We start from the raw sequence: 16,782 nt of genomic DNA on the forward strand, positions 1-16,782 counted from the left end.
AAAATAATGTTGATTGTTTTAAATTGTTTAATTGTGTCTCCTTTTATAACAAAATACAGTGTTTCTGTACAGTAAGTAATGGTTAGTTAATTAATGTACAGTAGTAAACACAAGAATTTTGTGTTTCAACAAGGTTCCATGAGGCATACTGTACAGTGCCGTACTGTATACTTTAGGCATGCACATTACATCAAAACAGTATTAAAACAATACATAATGTACGGGTATAGAATACACATACTGTAATACATGTAGAATAAATGCATACTTTTTATTTTTGAGGTTTATTATACAGTACATTATGCAAAAAAGTATTGTATACTGTATGAGAAAAACAGCATACTGTACTGTTTCAGGTTTTCTATAAAGCTCACAGTTATTCTATCCTAATCCATAAAAATGGCACTGCCACTAGATTGTTGCCTCTGGTACGTGGATTTTTAAATCAGATTCAGCAATGTGCAAGCATCGTTACAAAAAGCAACATTATTCATCGACATCCCTCCATTTGCTGTTCTCCGCCTGATGACAAAGTTTCATTTCTGAGGAAAAATAAAAGTATTACTGTAATGGTTGGTTCAAATTAGTCATTCCCCTAAAGAAGTTCCCACAGTCAGTTCCCACAGTCACACGTAAAGAAAACACCCGCACAGCTTGAGTAATAAACCACGGTGAGGTGCTAACTAGGTGGGGACGTAAATGTATACAGGAGAAAAGGAACCTAGTAAATAAGCACTCTGTCACAACTGAATGTATAATTATATTGTTAAAATACTTTATTGGTGATCAATGAATAAAAAAGGGGGTTAAAATAAAATTAAATTATATAATCAAACAGCACGTGACTGTGTCATTTGTAACCCAACTATGGCTAGGTAAGTTGGTTATACATAAGGAGATCCCTGATTGATATTCAGGATCTGATGCTATACTTATAGCTGCCTATAGATATAGGAAAGGGGCCGTTATAGGACCACTATATAGAAAAAGTTTTGTCTCAATATAAATGTATCAGGGCGTGTACTTTGACGCACTGTGATAGTTGACTTTATGTGGTATATACATTAATACATCCAGGCATGATATGCGGTAAAAGAAACCAGTAGTGTAACTACCTGTGTTAAATAATAAGGTGTTAAGCTAGAGGGAAACCTCAGTCACGCTGTCGGGGCAGAGTATCAATCTGTAAGAATAATCCCAGAGTGAAACACTGACCAATAAAGTATTTTAACAATATAATTATACATTCAGTTGTGACAGAGTGCTTATTTACTAGGTTCCTTTTCTCCTGTATACAGTTCCCACAGTCACCTTGGTCAGTCACAACAATAATTTTCTCGGGGGTGGGGGGGCATCTCTTGTTCACATACATGCATGCGCCTTGATGTGATGACAGGCACACAGTATCCGTTTCAATAAGGTCCCAATGAGACATACAGTAGGCGCATGCACCTAGCTGTCCACCAATTGTTCAGTATCATTAAACAGATCAAGTGCGGGTGACGGCCGGCTTGAATGTGGCATGATCGCGGTCAAGCACGTGGCATTCTGACTTGAATGTGGCATGATCGCGGTCAAGCACGTGGCATTCTGAAAAAGTCACCGGAAAATAACCGAGAAGTGTTAAAATTAAAGCGCCCGTGGCTGTAAGTAGGGTTTAGCATCACGTTTTAAGTTATGGTGGGTGAAAAAGGCAAAAGAAAACCTCCACCGTATTGCATATAGCAAATAAAAAGATCACTTGTGAGCACTTTCACTGCCTTTCAACCATTATCACCTAGCATACAATGCTCCCACTGCAGCAAGGAATTCTGGGAAATGACATGCAAATGAGCACACATGTGTCACCTTTTGCCTGGAATATCCATTCACATGTGCTGATGGTGAAGGTTTTTTGTTTCCTTTTTCACACACCACAACTTAAAATGTAATGGTAAACCTACCCAGCCTTGAAATATTGCAAAGCAAGTATAAACCAACCTCAATCTAATGATACCCATCAAGGTTGAAACATGCATGTGAGTGGTTTGACTTGCTTTGCTATTCCCATGCTGTACTTAAAAGCTGTGTGAACGGCGATGCATTTGCTTAAATGGGCTCCATGTGAATTGTTATTCCAGGAAAAAGGGGACACATTGTGTGCTCATTTGCATGTCATTTCCCAGAATACTTTGCTGCAGTTGGAGTATTGTATGCTAGGTGATAATGGTTGAAAGGCAGGGTTGCAGACCTGTTTAAGACATGTGAATGTGCTCACAAGTTATATTCTTTATTGGCTATATGCTAACGGTGGAGTTTTTTTTTGCCTTTTTCACCCACCATAACTTAAAGTGTGTGTGTGTGCGCGCGCATCAGTGTGTCCATATGTCCGTGGGTCCCCTTAAAAGGTAAGGAGAAGAACTATGTAGGTGATCCAAAATTTGATGAGAAGCATAGAGAGCGATTTAAGATGGAGATGAGTGGATAATGTTTTAGGAGAAAGTTATTCTAGCAGCAGAATTTTAGATTGATTGCAGGGGAGAAATTTGTGAGGGAAAGGGTAAAAGATCGATGCAGCAGCCGCTCCAAGATACTGGGACTCACCAGGTAAAAGGTAAATGTGCTTTATTGAGTTACATTAAAAAGATAGGACAAACAAAAATAGAAGAACCTCCTCCCACGCGTCTCATGCATAGACTGCCCTTTCTCAAGGAGTGAGAAATTTGTGAGGCAGGGTAAAGAGCGGACCTTGGCAATATTATGGAGGAAGAAGAAACACATTTTGGCCATGCCATGAATGTTAATGGAAAAATTAAAGGGAAGAGACAAGTATCACTCCTAGGCAATGTGCTGTGGCGACAGGAAAAAATGATAGTACTTTTACTTTGATGGAAAAGGGGAGTATTAGGCCAGATTTAGGGGGAAATATGAGTAGCTCAGTTTTAGATATATTAAGTTTAAGGTGGTGAAGAGCCATCCATGAAGATATAGCCAGGAGGCAATCCGAGATTCTGGACTTTATTGCAGGAGTGAGGATAGGGTTGGATATATATATCTGTGTAGAGATTATACCTAAGACCAAAAGAGTTGACGAGGTTACCAAATGATAGTGTGTGCAGAAAGAAAAGGAGAGGTCCCAGAACAGAGCCTTGAGGTACTGCTGCGGCACAGTTTATTCGAGCATTTGCCCGTTCTGTGCCGCAGCAGTAGCCTGGCGCGCGCCCGAGTGTGACGGGCGCACGCCGAAGCAGCGGAAGAGCGCCCTCCGATCGGGGCGCTCTCCCTACCGCTGCCGGGTCCGCCGGGTCCCCCGGAACCCCCTGCCGCTGTCCCGCGATCGCGGGACACCAGGGCTCCCTCGGGGAGCCCCTGGACACGCGTGCAGGGGGCGCACGCTCCCGATGACGCGTGACCGCGCGTCTATGACGCGCGGCACGCCGAGGGGCGGCCACTAGCAAGCCGGGAGATTTCCCGGCTTGCGGTACCGACCACACTTCAATAAAGTGTGTCGGTAGTGTACACCAACAGACAGATTGACAGAGACAGAAAATGTGCGATGATAGAGGTACGGTGAGAACCAGGATAGGGCTATGTTGCGGATTCCAAGAGAGTTTAGTATATAAAGGAGAATAAAAACATACAGGAACATAACGCTTCAATCATACCTAGAACTATGCAACTAATTTTGACAGATTTATTATAAATCATTCTTCCTGGTAATGCACAGGTTATTAAGAATTTATATTAGTGTTAGGGACCCTTGAGATGTGGTCTGCTGTGCAGTGGCTCAGGGGCTTACAACACTTTGGCTAAAATGTTAAACTAACAGACCGTTTTATTTAATAGATATCTATACATATATATTTAGGCACTGTACCGTGTATAAGTTTCACTGGATGTGCACTGAGCTCTGTCTGTGTTTCATGTTCTGTCTCTGGTTTTAAATATATATTGCCATGCTCAGTAGCATTCCTCTGTGACACTTATATGCTTATATATATGTTGTGGTTATTTGGGGGGTTCAAAATTAGTGTGTAGGTGTCCTGTATGTATTACAATTCTTGTTCAGCTGGTCTTAGCTGATTGGAGGGTGGCAACCTCCTACCTAATTGAAGCTCACCCCCTCCCACATTTAAATGGTTAAAAGCTCACTCCATAGCATCTCTCACTCTCAGGGGAACTTGCTTGCTTGCAGTATGATTGTGACAAATCTAATACAGAGTGCTTTTCCTGTTAATCGTACAGGTTAATAAAAGCTTCAATCAGACTTAGAACTATGCAACTAATTTTGACAGATTTATTATAAATCATTCTTCCTGGTAATGCACAGGTTATTAAGAATTTATATTGTGTTAGGGACCCTTGAGATGTTGTCTGCCGTGTAGTAGCTCAGGGGCTTACAACACTTTGGCCAAAATGTTAAACTAAAATACCATTTTATTTAATAGATATCTATACATATATATTTAGGCACTGTACCGTGTATAAGTTTCACTGGATGTGCACTGAGCTCTGTCTGTGTTTCATGTTCTGTCTCTAGTTTTAAATATAAAGGAGAAGAGACAGTATCAAATGCAGCAGAGAGGTCGAGTAGGATTAGTAGGGAAAAGTGACTTTGGGATTTAGCTTCATGTAGATTATTGGCTTCTTTAGTAAGCACGATTTACCCATGCCTTGAGCTGGACCCCACTCCCATTCCCAATAAACACAGTATACAACTTCTTGGAAGAAATTAATGGACACAGATTTATTTATAACATCAGATAAATATAATCTTTATCTCCAACTAATCAACCAGCCAGATTGCTCCGCTCACATCTACCAGAGCTCGAGTGATACCTTCATCTCATGCTCATTTAGCCATTCAGTACCTTAGTCCAAGTGGCACAGAGCCTCAATACAGAAGGTCACCACAATTCTGGCCGCAAAGGACTAAAATAGTACCGCCTTCTAAATATTTACAGCGTCTAATAACTCCCTCCAGGAATCAATACTGACTGAGTCCCCCCCCCCCCCAGAGTAAACATTACTCCTACCAAAACATTACCAAACTGAGATGAATACAGAGCAGAATTCCAATCCTTATTACAAAATCTGCCATGCATCATGCCTAAAGACAGGGCGGGTGGGTGGGTGGGACTTTGCTCCATTAGATTCTAGAAGAAAGAGGAAGGTATTATCCCTCCCCCTATCTTAAGTTCTATATCTTAACCCTTAACTCCCCCTTCCCTGACCTGACATCACGGCTCTTTAGGGGCTGGGCCCCTCAGCCTTAAGTCATGCAACCCTTCACCTTGCTGGTCCAGGGCTTCCTTGACTTACCCATGCTTTGAGCTGGATTCCTCTCTCATTCCAAATAAACACACCATACAACTTCTTGGGAGTAATTAACGTCCACAGCTTTATTTATAACAACCAGATAAATGTACTGTAATATTTATCCCCAACTAAGAACCCATCCAGATTGCTCCACCTACATCTACCAGAGCTTGAGGGATACCCTCAGCTCATGCTCACCTAGCCATTCAGTACCTTTGTCTGAATGGCACAGAGACCCCATACAGAAGGTCACCACCATTCCCTCAGCAACAGCCTGGAACGGTACCGCTTTCCCCAAATTCCATACGATAGGTCACCACCATTCTGGTTGCAACAGACTGGAATGGTATAGCCTTCCTCAAATAAACCTTTACAAGGTCTAAGACCTCCCTCCAGGAGCCAATACTGATGGAGTCACACCCACCCCCATAGAAAATAATTGTCCCACCAGCAAGGTAATTTAATGAGCCTTAAACTAGCCTTGTGAACTGCAACCAAAACACCTCCTTTAAATGCGTGCCTTTCCATGCTACTATCAGTGTATTATTCCCTATATCGTAAGTGTGAATTTCATCCACACTAAATGGGCCCAACAACCCCCACCTCCAGGTACTCATGTCATTGCCGTCACCCTTAAATCCAGCATGAATGCAGCCATCATCTTGTTTACTTTTTTGCTTGATCTGTCTAATGCTACAGTACATCAATTCTAGCCCCATGCCAGCAAAACCTAGTAGACACCTACAACCAAACTTGCCATTAACTCACTACAGTATGTCCTGCTGCATGTTCCTCATTGTAGGAGACAAGAGTAAAGTTATAACCAGGGAGATGTAGTAAGGGAAAATAATTGGTGGCTTTAATTTAGCCGTGGCTTTAAACAGTACAGAAAGCATGGAAAACAAACAAATAAAACTGTGTATTTAATATGAAAAGGGGGAAGGGAAGGGGGGGGAAGAAACACACTCACAAGAGTAAAATGATAAAAAGGCAATTTGTGATTATATCACCACCATCTGGTTTCTTTGCTGCAGAATGTCCGTCTATGTGTCTATAGGCTTAAGCTTGCTGCATGGTCACAGCTTTGAGCACAGCCAGGGTTAAGGTGCATACCCAGAAAACCACCCACAGACAGCTGTTTCGACCTTGATGGGTCTCATCAGTGTGGGGTTGATTTTAACTGGGAATGCAAGAGAGGCTATGGGATAGGCTATACCATAATACTGAGTTAAGTTATGGTGAGTAAAAAAAGTGACAAAAACCCTCCACAGGAAAGCATATTTTTTTTACTCACCATAACTTAACTCAGTATTATGGTATATATATATATATATATATATATATATATATATATATATATACATATATATATATATATATATATATATATACATATATATATATATATATATATATATATATATATATATATATATATATATATACAGTGTTCGACAAATCACCCAAAAATCTACTCGCCCAACCAAAAAATCTACTCGCCACCTAGTCCCGCCCCCAACTCCGCCCCTAGTCCCGCCCCCAACTCCGCCCCTAGTGCCGCTTTAAAATAAAATATATAAATAAATACATTTAATAAATTCCTAGTCAGAACAACATTCGTTTTTGACATTAATGTATTTATTGTATTACATTATACTACAATTAGTCGTGTGTGTGTGTGTGTGTGTGTGTGTGTGTGTGTGTGTGTGTGTGTGTGTGTGTGTGTGTGTGTGTGTGTGTGTGTGTGTGTCAATGTTGGATCTAGAAATAAAAGCCAGATGTGAATGACTAGTTTCCTGAACCCCTTAACCAGTGTCTGGATTTCGGCGCTTCACAGAGAGAGACAGAGAGAGAGACACACACACACACACACACACACACACACACACACACACACACACACACACACACACACACACACACACACACACACACACACACACACAGAGAAAGAGAGACACACAGAGAAAGAGAGACACACAGAGAAAGAGAAAGAAAGAGAGAGACACACACTGAGAGAATGAGAGACAAAGAGAGAGTGCGACAGAGAGCGAAGAAGAGAGTGCGACAGAGAGAGCGAAGAAGAGAGTGCGACAGAGAGGGAGAGGGCGACACAGGGGGAGGGCGACACAGGGAGAGGGTGACACAGGGAGTGGGTGACACAGGGAGACGGAGAGGGTGGGTCACACAGGGAGAGGGTGACACGGAGAGGGAGAGGGAGGGTGACAAAGGGAGTGGGACAGGGTGACACAGGGAGAGGGAGAGGGTGACACAGGGAGAGGGTGAGAGGGAGAGGGTGACACAGGGAGAGGGTGAGAGGGAGAGGGTGACACAGGGAGAGGGTGTGAGAGAGAGGGTGACATAGGGAGAGGGAGGGTGACACAGGGAGAGGGAGGGTGACACAGGGAGAGGGAGGGTGACACAGGGAGAGGGAGGGTGACACAGGGAGAGGGAGGGTGACACAGGGAGAGGGTGACACAGGGAGAGGGAGAGGGTGGGTGACACAGCGAGAGGGAGGGTGACACAGGGAGAGGGAGGGTGAAAGGGAGAGGGAGGGTGACAGTGAGAGGGAGGGTGACAGGGAGAGGGAGAGTGACACAGGGAGCGGGACAGGGTGACACAGGGAGAGGGAGAGGGTGACACAGGGAGAGGGTGAGAGGGAGAGGGTGACACAGGGAGAGGGTGAGAGGGAGAGGGTGACACAGGGAGAGGGTGAGAGGGAGAGGGTAACACAGGGAGAGGGTGAGAGGGAGAGGGTGACACAGGGAGAGGAAGGGTGAACAAGGGAGAGGGAGGGTGACACAGGGAGAGGGAGGGTGACACAGGGAGAGGGAGGGTGACACAGGGAGAGGGAGGGTGACACAGGGAGAGGGAGGGTGACACAGGGAGAGGGAGGGTGACAGGGAGAGGGAGGGTGAAACAGGGAGCGGGACAGGGTGACAGGGAGAGGGAGGGTGACACAGGGAGCGGGACAGGGTGACACAGGGAGAGGGAGAGGGTGACACAGGGAGAGGGTGAGAGGAAGGGGTGACACAGGGAGAGGGTGAGAGGGAGAGGGTGACACAGGGAGAGGGTGAGAGGGAGAGGGTGACACAGGGAGAGGGAGGGTGACACAGGGAGAGGGAGGGTGACACAGGGAGAGGGAGGGTGACACAGGGAGTGGGAGGGTGACTCAGGGAGAGGTAGAGGGTGACACAGGGAGAGGGAGAGGGTGACACAGGGAGAGGGTGAGAGGGAGAGGGTGACACAGGGAGAGGGTGAGAGGGAGAGGATGACACAGGGAGGGGGTGAGAGGGAGAGGGTGACACAGGGAGAAGGTGAGAGAGAGAGGGTGACACAGGGAGAGGGAGGGTGACACAGGGAGAGGGAGGGTGACACAGGGAGAGGGAGGGTGACACAGGGAGAGGGAGGGTGACACAGGGAGAGGGAGAGGGTGAGGGAGAGGGTGACACAGGGAGAGGGTGAGAGGGAGAGGGTGATAGGGAGAAGGTGACACAGGGAGAGGGAGGGTGACACAGGGAGAGGGAGGGTGAAACAGGGAGAGGGAGGGTGACACAGGGAGAGGGTGACACAGGGAGAGGGAGGGTCACACAGGGAGAGGGTGACACAGGGAAAGGGAGAGTGTGGGTCACACAGGGAGGGGGTGACACGGAAAGGGAGAGGGAGGGTGACACAGGGAGAGGGAGGGTGACACAGGGAGAGGGAGGGTGACACAGGGAGAGGGAGGGTGACTCAGGGAGAGGTAGAGTGTGACACAGGGAGAGGGAGAGGGTGACACAGGGAGAGGGTGAGAGGGAGAGGGTGACACAGGGAGAGGGTGAGAGGGAGAGGATGACACAGGGAGGGGGTGAGAGGGAGAGGGTGACACAGGGAGAAGGTGAGAGAGAGAGGGTGACACAGGGAGAGGGAGGGTGACACAGGGAGAGGTTGGGTGACACAGGGAGAGGGAGGGTGACACAGGGAGAGGGAGGGTGACACAGGGAGAGGGAGGGTGACACAGGGAGAGGGAGAGGGTGAGGGAGAGGGTGACACAGGGAGAGGGTGAGAGGGAGAGGGTGATAGGGAGAAGGTGACACAGGGAGAGGGAGGGTGACACAGGGAGAGGGAGGGTGACACAGGGAGAGGGAGGGTGACACAGGGAGAGGGTGACACAGGGAGAGGGAGGGTCACACAGGGAGAGGGTGACACAGGGAGAGGGAGAGTGTGGGTCACACAGGGAGGGGGTGACATGGAGAGGGAGAGGGAGGGTGACACAGGGAGAGGGAGGGTGACACAGGGAGACGGAGGGTGACACCGGGAGAGGGAGGGTGACACAGGGAGAGGGAGGGTGACACAGGGAGAGGGTGACACAGGGAGACGGAGAGGGTGTGTCACACAGGGAGAGGGTGACACGGAGAGGGAGAGGGAGGTTGACACAGGGAGCAGTACAGGGTGACACAGGGAGAGGGAGAGGGTGACACAGGGAGAGGGTGAGAGGGAGAGGGTGACACAGGGAGAGGGTGAGAGGGAGAGGGTGATAGGGAGAAGGTGACACAGGGAGAGGGAGGGTGACACAGGGAGAGGGAGGGTGACACAGGGAGAGGGAGGGTGACACAGGGAGAGGGTGACACAGGGAGAGGGAGGGTCACACAGGGAGAGGGTGACACAGGGAGAGGGAGAGTGTGGGTCACACAGGGAGGGGGTGACATGGAGAGGGAGAGGGAGGGTGACACAGGGAGAGGGAGGGTGACACAGGGAGACGGAGGGTGACACCGGGAGAGGGAGGGTGACACAGGGAGAGGGAGGGTGACACAGGGAGAGGGTGACACAGGGAGACGGAGAGGGTGTGTCACACAGGGAGAGGGTGACACGGAGAGGGAGAGGGAGGTTGACACAGGGAGCAGTACAGGGTGACACAGGGAGAGGGAGAGGGTGACACAGGGAGAGGGTGAGAGGGAGAGGGTGACACAGGGAGAGGGTGAGAGGAAGAGGGTGACACAGGGAGAGAGGAAGAAGGTGACACAGGGAGAGGGAGGGTGACACAGGGAGAGGGAGGGGGACACAGGGAGAGGGAGGGTGACACAGGGAGAGGGAGGGTGACACAGGGAGAGGGAGGGTGACATAGGGAGAGGGTGGGTGACACAGGGAGAGGGTGGGTGACACAGGGAGAGGGAGGGTGACACAGGGAGAGGGAGGGTGACAGGGAGAGGGAGAGTGACACAGGGAGTGGGACAGGGTGACACAGGGAGAGGGAGAGTGTGACACAGGGAGAGGGTGAGAGGTAGAGTGTGACACAAGGAGAGGGTGAGAGGGAGAGGGTGACACAGGGAGAGGGTGAGAGGGAGAGGGTGACACAGGGGGAGGGTGAGAGGGTGACACAGGAAGAGTGTGAGAGGGAGAAGGTGAGAGGGAGAGGGTGACACAGGGAGAGGGTGACACAGGGAGAGGGAGGGTGACACAGGGAGAGGGAGGGTGACACAGGGAGAGGGAGGGTGACACAGGGAGAGGGAGGGTGACACAGGGAGAGCGAGGGTGACACAGGGAGAGGGAGAGGGTAGGTGACACAGGGAGCGGGTGGGTGACACAGGGAGAGGGAGGGTGACACAGGGAGAGGGAGGGTGACAGGGAGAGGGAGAGTGACACAGGGAGCGGGACAGGGTGACACAGGGAGAGGGAGAGTGTGACACAGGGAGAGGGTGAGAGGGAGAGTGTGACACAGGGAGAGGGTGAGAGGGAGAGGGTGACACGGGGAGAGGGTGAGAGGGAGAGGGTGACACAGGGAGAGGGTGAGAGGTTGACACAGGGAGAGCGTGAGAGGGAGAGGGTGAGAGGGAGAGGGTGACACAGGGAGAGGGTGAGAGAGAGAGTGTGACACAGGGAGAGGGAGGGTGACACAGGGAGAGGGAGGGTGACACAGGGAGAGGGACGGTGACACAGGGAGAGAGAGGGTGACACAGGGAGAGGGTGACACAGGGAGAGGGTGAGAGGGAGAGGGTGACACAGGGAGAGGGAGGGTGACACAGGGAGAGGGAGGGTGACACAGGGAGAGGGAGGGTGACACAGGGAGAGGGTGAGAGGGAGAGGGTGACACAGGGAGAGGGTGAGAGGGAGAGGGTGACACAGGGAGAGGGTGAGAGGGAGAGGGTGACACAGGGAGAGGGTGAGAGGGAGAGGGTGACACAGGGAGAGGGTGAGAGGGAGAGGGTGACACAGGGAGAGGGAGGGTGACACAGGGAGAGGGAGGGTGACACAGGGAGAGGGAGGGTGACACAGGGAGAGGGAGGGTGACACAGGGAGAGGGAGGGTGACATAGGGAGAGGGAGAGGGTTGGTGACACAGGGAGCGGGTGGGTGACACAGGGAGAGGGAGGGTGACACAGGGAGAGGGAGGGTGACAGGGAGAGGGAGGGTGACAGGGAGAGGGATAGTGACACAGGGAGCGGGACAGGGTAACACAGGGAGAGGGAGAGTGTGACACAGGGAGAGGGTGAGAGGGAGAGTGTGACACAGGGAGAGGGTGAGAGGGAGAGGGTGACACGGGGTGAGGGAGAGAGGGAGAGGGTGACACAGGGAGAGGGTGAGAGGGTGACACAGGGAGAGCGTGAGAGGGAGAGGGTGAGAGGGAGAGGGTGACACAGGGAGAGGGTGAGAGAGAGAGTGTGACACAGGGAGAGGGAGGGTGACACAGGGAGAGGGAGGGTGACACAGGGAGAGGGACGGTGACACAGGGAGAGAGAGGGTGACACAGGGAGAGGGTGACACAGGGAGAGGGAGGGTGACACAGGGAGAGGGTGACACAAGGAGAGGGTGACACAGGGAGAGGGTGACACAGGGAGAGGGAGAGGGTGGGTGACACAGGGAGAGGGAGGGTGACACAGAGAGAGAGGGTGACACAGTGAGAGGGAGGGTGACAGGGAGAGGGAGGGTGACAGGGAGAGGGAGAGGGAGGGTGACACAGGGAGCAGGACAGGGTGATAGGGAGAGGGAGAGGGAGATTGACACAGGGAGCGGGACAGAGGGAGAGGGTGAGAGGGAGAAGGTGACACAGGAAGAGGGTGAGAGGGAGATGTTGACACAGGGAGAGGGTGAGAGGGAGAGGGTGACACAGGGAGAGGGAGGGTGACACAGGGAGAGGGAGGGTGACACAGGGAGAGGGAGGGTGACACAGGGAGAGGGTGAGAGGGAGAGGGTGACACAGGGAGAGGGTGAGAGGGAGAGGGTGACACAGGGAGAGGGTGGGAGGGAGAGGGTGACACAGGGAGAGGGTGAAAGGGTGACACAGGGAGAGGGTGAGAGGGAGAGGGTGACACAGGGAGTGGGTGAGAGGGAGAGGGTGAGAGGGAGAGGGTGACACAGGTTGGGTGACACAGGGAGAGGGAGGGTGACACAGGGAGAGGGAGGGTGACACAGGGAGAGGGAGGGTGACACAGGGAGAGGGAAGGTGACACAGGGAGAGGGAGGGTGACACAGGGAGAGGGAGGGTGACACAGGGACAGGGAGGGTGACACAGGGACAGGGAGAGGGTGACACAGGGACAGGGAGAGGGTGACACAGGGACAGGGAGAGGGTGACACAGGGAGAGGGTGACAAAGGGACAGGGAGAGGGTGACACAGGGAGAGGGTGACACAGGGAGAGGGAGAGAGAGGGAGAGGGTTACACAGGGAGAGGGTGACACAGGGAGGGGGGTGGTGGATGGCCCGATGGGAGGGGGTGGTGGATGGCCCGATGGGAGGGGGTGGTGGATGGCCCAATGGGAGGGGGTGGTGGATGGCCCGATGGGAGGGGGGTGGTGGATGGCCCGATGGGAGGGGGTGGTGGATGGCCCGATGGGAGGGGGTGGTGGATGGCCCAATGGGAGGGGGTGGTGGATGGCCCGATGGGAGGGGGTGGTGGATGGCCCAATGTGATGGGGGGCAGATGGCCCGATGGGAGGGGGGGGTGACAGATGGCCTGCAGGGACCTGAGGCAGACAGGCGCGGAAGGGGCTGGCTGCCGGAAGGGGGAGGAGTGGAAGAGCTGACGAGGGAAAGTTTCTGAGAGGCGGGGGAGGAGCTCCCCCGCTGTGTCCCGGATGCTCGCTCCGCTCCCCCGCTGACTGTAGCGGCGCCGGGGTGTGAGCTGGGGGGGCGGGGTGTGAGCTTGGGGGGGGGGGAATGTGTGTGTGTGTGTGTGTGTGTGTGTGTGTGTGTGTGTGTGTGTGTGTGTGTGTGTGTGTGTGTGTGTGTGTGTGTGTGTGTGTGTGTGTGTGTGTGTGTGTGTGTGTGTGTGTGTGTGTGTGTGTGTGTGTGTGTCAATGTTGGTTCTAGAAATAAAAGCCAGATGTGAATGACTAGTTTCCTGAACCCCTTAACCAGTGTCTGGATGTCGGCGCTTCACAGAGAGAGACAGAGAGAGACACACACACACACACATACACACACACAGAAAGAGAGACACACAGAGAAAGAGAGACACACAGAGAAAGAGAGACACACAGAGAAAGAGAGAGAAAGAGAGAGAAACGAGAGAAAGAGAGAGACACACACTGATAGAATGAGAGACAAAGAGAGAGTGCGACAGAGAGCGAAGAAGAGAGTGCGACAGAGAGAGCGAAGAAGAGAGTGCGACAGAGAGGGAGAGGGCGACACAGGGGGAGGGCGACACAGGGAGAGGGTGACACAGGGAGTGGGTGACACAGGGAGACGGAGAGGGTGGGTCACACAGGGAGAGGGTGACACGGAGAGGGAGAGGGAGGGTGACACAGGGAGTGGGACAAGGTGACACAGGTAGAGGGAGAGGGTGACACAGGGAGAGGGTGAGAGGGAGAGGGTGACACAGGGAGAGGGTGAGAGGGAGAGGGTGACACAGGGAGAGGGTGTGAGAGAGAGGGTGACATAGGGAGAGGGAGGGTGACACAGGGAGAGGGAGGGTGACACAGGGAGAGGGAGGGTGACAAAGGGAGAGGGTGACACAGGGAGAGGGAGAGGGTCGGTGACACAGCGAGAGGGAGGGTGACACAGGGAGAGGGAGGGTGACAGTGAGAGGGAGGGTGACAGTGAGAGGGAGGGTGACAGGGAGAGGGAGAGTGACACAGGGAGCGGGACAGGGTGACACAGGGAGAGGGAGAGGGTGACACAGGGAGAGGGTGAGAGGGAGAGGGTGACACAGGGAGAGGGTGAGAGGGAGAGGGTGACACAGGGAGAGGGTCTGAGGGAGAGGGTAACACAGGGAGAGGGTGAGAGGGAGAGGGTGACACAGGGAGAGGAAGGGTGAACAAGGGAGAGGGAGGGTGACACAGGGAGAGGGAGGGTGACACAGGGAGAGGGAGGGTGACACAGGGAGAGGGAGGGTGACACAGGGAGAGGGAGGGTGACACAGGGAGAGGGAGGGTGACAGGGAGAGGGAGGGTGAAACAGGGAGCGGGACAGGGTGACAGGGAGAGGGAGGGTGACACAGGGAGCGGGACAGGGTGACACAGGGAGAGGGAGAGGGTGACACAGGGAGAGGGTGAGAGGATGGGGTGACACAGGGAGAGGGTGAGAGGGAGAGGGTGACACAGGGAGAAGGTGAGAGGGAGAGGGTGACACAGGGAGAGGGAGGGTGACACAGGGAGAGGGAGGGTGACACAGGGAGAGGGAGGGTGACACAGGGAGAGGGAGGGTGACTCAGGGAGAGGTAGAGGGTGACACAGGGAGAGGGAGAGGGTGACACAGGGAGAGGGTGAGAGGGAGAGGGTGACACAGGGAGAGGGTGAGAGGGAGAGGATGACACAGGGAGGGGGTGAGAGGGAGAGGGTGACACAGGGAGAAGGTGAGAGAGAGAGGGTGACACAGGGAGAGGGACAGGGTGACACAGGGAGAGGGAGAGGGTGACACAGGGAGAGGGTGATAGGGAGAGGGTGACACAGAGAGAGGGTGAGAGGGAGAGGGTGACACAGGGATAGGGTGAGAGGGAGAGGGTGACACAGGGAGAGGGAGGGTGACACAGGGAGAGGGAGGGTGACACAGGGAGAGGGAGGGTGACACAGGGAGAGGGAGGGTGACACAGGGAGAGGGAGAGGGTGAGGGAGAGGGTGACACAGGGAGAGGGTGAGAGGGAGAGGGTGATAGGGAGAAGGTGACACAGGGAGAGGGAGGGTGACACAGATGAGAGAGAGGGTGACACAGGGAGAGGGAGGGTGACACAGGGAGAGGGTGACACAGGGAAAGGGAGGGTCACACAGGGAGAGGGTGACACAGGGAGAGGGAGAGTGTGGGTCACACAGGGAGGGGGTGACACGGAGAGGGAGAGGGAGGGTGACACAGGGAGAGGGAGGGTGACACAGGGAGATGGAGGGTGACACCGGGAGAGGGAGGGTGACACAGGGAGAGGGAGGGTGACACAGGGAGAGGGTGACACAGGGAGACGGAGAGGGTGTGTCACACAGGGAGAGGGTGACACGGAGAGGGAGAGGGAGGTTGACACAGGGAGCAGTACAGGGTGACACAGGGAGAGTGAGAGGGTGACACAGGGAGAGGGTGAGAGGGAGAGGGTGACACAGGGAGAGGGTGAGAGGAAGAGGGTGACACAGGGAGAGAGTGAGAGGGAGAGGGTGACACAGGGAGAGGGAGGGTGACACAGGGAGAGGGAGGGTGACACAGGGAGAGGGAGGGTGACACAGGGAGAGGGAGGGTGACACAGGGAGAGGGAGTGTGACATAGGGAGAGGGTGGGAGACACAGGGAGAGGGTGGGTGACACAGGGAGAGGGAGGGTGACACAGGAAGAGGGAGGGTGACAGGGAGAGGGAGAGTGACACAGGGAGCGGGACAGGGTGACACAGGGAGAGGGAGAGTGTGACACAGGGAGAGGGTGAGAGGTAGAGTGTGACACAAGGAGAGGGTGAGAGGGAGACTGTGACACAGGGAGAGGGTGAGAGGGAGAGGGTGACACAGGGAGAGGGTGAGAGGGTGACACAGGAAGAGTGTGAGAGGGAGAGGGTGAGAGGGAGAGGGTGATACAGGGAGAGGGTGACACGGAGAGGGAGGGTGACACAGGGAGAGGGAGGGTGACACAGGGAGAGGGACGGTGACACAGGGAGAGGGAGGGTGACACAGGGAGAGGGTGACACAGGGAGAGGGAGGGTGACACAGGGAGAGGGTGACACAAGGAGAGGGTGACACAGGGAGAGGGTGACACAGGGAGAGGGAGAGGGTGGGTGACACAGGGAGAGGGAGGGTGACACAGAGAGAGAGGGTGACACAGGGAGAGGGAGGGTGACAGGGAGAGGGAGGGTGACAGGGAGAGGGAGAGGGAGGGTGACACAGGAAGCGGGACAGGGTGACAGGGAAAGGGAGAGGGAGATTGACACATGGAGCGGGACAGGGTGACACAGGGAGAGGGAGAGGGTGACACAAGGAGAGGGTGAGAGGGAGAGGGTGACACAGGAAGAGAGTGAGAGGGAGATGGTGACACAGGGAGAGGGTGAGAGGGAGAGGGTGACACGGGGAGAGGGAGGGTGACACAGGGAGAGGGAGGGTGACACAGGG

The sequence above is a fragment of the Ascaphus truei genome, chromosome 5, assembly GCF_040206685.1.
Source record: "Ascaphus truei isolate aAscTru1 chromosome 5, aAscTru1.hap1, whole genome shotgun sequence".
Classification (NCBI taxonomy): domain Eukaryota; kingdom Metazoa; phylum Chordata; class Amphibia; order Anura; family Ascaphidae; genus Ascaphus; species Ascaphus truei.